The sequence below is a fragment of the Rhineura floridana genome, chromosome 2 (genome assembly GCF_030035675.1).
Source record: "Rhineura floridana isolate rRhiFlo1 chromosome 2, rRhiFlo1.hap2, whole genome shotgun sequence".
Taxonomy (NCBI): Eukaryota; Metazoa; Chordata; class Lepidosauria; order Squamata; family Rhineuridae; genus Rhineura; species Rhineura floridana.
This window is the reverse complement of record NC_084481.1, coordinates 78,539,734-78,543,819: the sequence shown is the minus strand read 5'-3', so window position 1 is coordinate 78,543,819 and position 4,086 is coordinate 78,539,734.

The following is a 4,086-nucleotide window of genomic DNA, read 5'->3' as shown; positions in this document are numbered from 1 at the left end:
CCAGTCACTGCCTCTCAGCCTCAGAGGAAGGCAATGGTAAACCCCCTCTGAATACCGCTTACCATGAAAACCCTATTCATAGGGTTGCCATAAGTTGGAATCCACTTGAAAGCAGTCCATTTGCTTGTAATTTTTACTCAAGAGTAGAGATAAAAGGATCTGTCAATTTCAGGTCTCTTTTTCTCCTTTTTTCCAGTCTTAAATTCAGATATCCACATTTCTGCAGCAATTTGTGATTAAAAAAAAAATCTTAATGAAAATTCTTCAGCACCGTAGTGCAAATTTATCCTAATCAATACATTTGTGTATGCATTTTTAACTAATGTACACATTTTTGTAAGCAATTTATCCTAATATAGTGCATTTATGTATGTTATTCTCACCAGTATATTGATTTTTGTGTACACTTTTCCCTAATATATACATTTTTGTAACCACTACATCTCTATCTTTTCGGTGCCTTTTGAAGACTTTCCTCTTTCAACAAGCCTTTTAAGTTAAGACCTATCCCAGTCTGCATCTGTGGCAGAATTGTTTAATATGTTTTTAATAATGTTTTTAACCCTTTTTTAAAGTTGTTTTTTTTTTAAAATGTTTTTAATGATGTTTTGTTTTAATGTATTTTAAGATCTGTTTTTAAGATGTTTTAAAGTGTTTTAGTGCTTTGTTTGCCGCCCTGGGCTCCTACTGGGAGGAAGGGCGGGATACAAATTAAATAAATAAATTAATTAAATGATTGGGGAACTATATCACAAAATTCAAATAAGTGCAAATTTCAAAGAATGGCTGTGTTTCAGTTCTCATATTGTTTCAGAAAGTGCAAATGTAATACATTTCAGCTTTCAATGAGAACTGAATCGAATTTCTCTCCCATCCCTAGTCAAGACTTACTGTTCTTTTTGAAAACATATGCCACAGAAACATACACAAATATTACACCTTTGTTTCTAGGTTTATTTATCCAGAATAACTCCACCACAACCTCATTTTCATACTTGCAACCACTAATGGGCATAAGAACTCCTATTTGTTTGGAAATTTAGGGGGAAAATGTATGTCTTACCAATTGTTTAGCTACCAAACTTTAGCCATCCTGCTCAAATAGTAACTAGCCAGCATTAAGTGGATTTGTAAGACAAGCTCCTTGCACATCTGGACTGCAGCATTTCCGAGCCAAAGCCAAGCTGATCATTCACATTCTGGCTGTTTTAGATATGCTCATAAAATAATAGCCTTCAAACCACCCCAAAGCAGATAATCCAGAGTTCAACTGGAGTTGCCATATCTATTATTGGAAAGGATTCTTAACATTTTATGAACAGGAGAGCCATGTTGAGGACTTTTTTTAAAAAAGTAAATATATCTATATGCTGCATATGTGAATATGTCTTAATGGTAACTGTGAGGTAAAGCTGAGTATCAGTTTGATAACCATGAAGCCTCCACAAAAAAGGAAGCTTCTATAGAAATATGTTGTGGGACCCAAAGACCCAGGCAATGCTTTTTAACATCAGCACACATTACCTTTGCCAATAAAACCCTGAATGTTAATCTAGTCTGCTTACCACAAGGCCATCTTGTGTCACATTTTTTCAAGTTTAAGAATTGCATTGCTGGTTCACCTTCTATCTCCAGAAGTGGCCAGCCAGATGAACACAAGATGTTCACAAGCAGCAGGGCATGATGGAGATTGCCATTCCCTGTTGTTTGTTCCTAGCATCTGGCCATCAGATGCATATAGTCTCTGAATATGGTTCTAGTTGGTTCTCTTCAACCTTGAGCTCCCAAATGTTGCTGGCCTACAGCTCCCATCATTCTTGACCATTGGCATCCTAAGAAGACTGGGGATTATGGAGTTGTAGTCCAGCAACATCTGGGAACCCAAGACTGAAGAACATTATACTAGATTGAGCTATTTCAGGAAATAACTGTTGATAGCACATCCTCCATAATTCAAACTAATATTATAATTTTAGCCTGATTGGAAAGAATGATAGAGCATGATGTGTTGGGGAAACTTAACAGAAAGATCCTATGCATGTTTACTTAGAGGGATGTCCCAATCTGTTCAATGGTACCTACTTGCAGGTGCATAGGATATTTTTTCAGCTTGTTCAGTGTAACCCATTTTTTTCTGCTGTGTAATAGATGTGGAACCCAGGGATTAGATTTACAGGCCTTGTGCAATCTGTATGTCATCACATCAACCCTATAGCAAGGCAGAAATTCTTAACTGATTGAAGAATCAAAGTTCAGTAACTATAAAACAGACCTGTTTGCTTTGTAGTCCACATAGTGATTAGAAAACATACCATAGATTACACTCTGGGCTCCTTCTGGGAGGAAGGGTGAGATGTACATTTAATTAATTAATTAATATAGGCCTTAAATTATTATTTCCTTTAAATATCAAATTTGACAATTTGTTCAGAATGTTTACATTATATTCAAACATTACTATTATATTATATTCAAAATTAATATTCAATAAATATTGAGGGTGTTTTTAAAGTTCTAAGCAACCAAAATTGAGTTTTTATACAATCCTCATGTTCAAGGATTGGAAGTCACATTTCAAAGATCTGGAATTGCAAACAATTTTGGAATGAGAATGTTTGCATTTGAAATTCAGACAAATGTGTAAAGATTACAATTCAGAATTCTTTCTCTGATAAAAAAAAAAAACCAAGTAGAGACAACTGTAATTCAGGTTGCAATCCTATATACACTTTCCGAGGAGTAAGTCCCATTGAACTCAGTTGGGCTTACTTCTGAATAGACATGTATAGGATTACACTGTAAAGCCTGATTACTCTATCAGTTGTATATATCACATGTAGGGTTGCCAGGCTCAGGGCCTGAAACTGATCCTGTATCTTTAGGAGAAGAGAAAGTCAGTCAAGTGCAGGTGTTCTTGCAACACTGTAATGGGAAAAAACACAAGATGGAATTCTCCCTTCCCCTGCACAACTTTTAGACCTCTTGGAGGCTGGGCCTGGCAACCAAGAGGTCTTCTGTATCTTTAAAAGCTGTGCAGGGGGAAGGGAGAATTCCACCTTGTGGTTTTTCCCATTACAGTGTTGCAAGAACACCTGCACTTGGTTGACTTTCTCTTCTCCTAAAGATACAGGATCAGTCTCAGGCCCTGAACCTGGCAACCCTAATCACATGCCAGAACTTCCCAAAGCAGGATCACCAGAAAAATATATTTCTTAAAGCTTAATATAGCATGAAGGAATCAGAGGCCCAGTAAGGACCTTAGCAAATGTGGATGCATAAAGAGAACTCACAGCAGCTCCCATTAGTCCCAGCCAGTGGTCAGGGATCGATCTATCGATCTATCAATCTCATTTGTACCGTCTTTCCTCCAAGGAGCATGGAGGGGGTATACAGGGAATTATTAATATCAAAGGGATGTCATATTTATCTTTTGCTATATGGACCAAGTCCACAACTGGGGACAACTCTCATTTTTGAAAAAAGATTTGCAAGAGACATTGCTTGCCATCACGTACACTCTTAGTTCTTTTTAACCCACAGCATGACAATCCTCCCCCACTTTCTGAAACAACCCCAATCACCGCCCTGCAGAATCCATTTTCCAGAAGCCCAACATGCACGGCTCAGGCAGAGATCCCTCTTTCCACCTTCTCTGGAAACACCCACAACTGTTTCTTGATTCCTGCCACTACCGTGAGCATTAAAAAATCATCAACAGGTCTGCTGCTGCTGGTGCTGCTGCTGTGGTGTGTGTTGTGCACTCTGCAGAGAGTTGGAACCAGCACCCTTTTTGAGCTCAGGCACTTGGCAGAGCCCCCGTCCTCCGCCCGAGCGATCCTTTCCAACTAAGTAACTCTTTCCTGGGTGTTTTTCTTGCTGCTGCAGTGTGGCTACTAATGCGAGTAAGAACTCTTCCATACATCGTTTGCTCAGAAAAGATCCAAGAGTACAGACAGCTGTGCCTGGTACCTATCGGGAACGGTAGGGCGGAAAGGAGCTAGCTCGAGCCAATGACAGGCACAGCCAATTAATTCTAGTTTGGTTCCCCATCCTTCCCCCTGATAAGTTCTACAAAGGCCACACGGA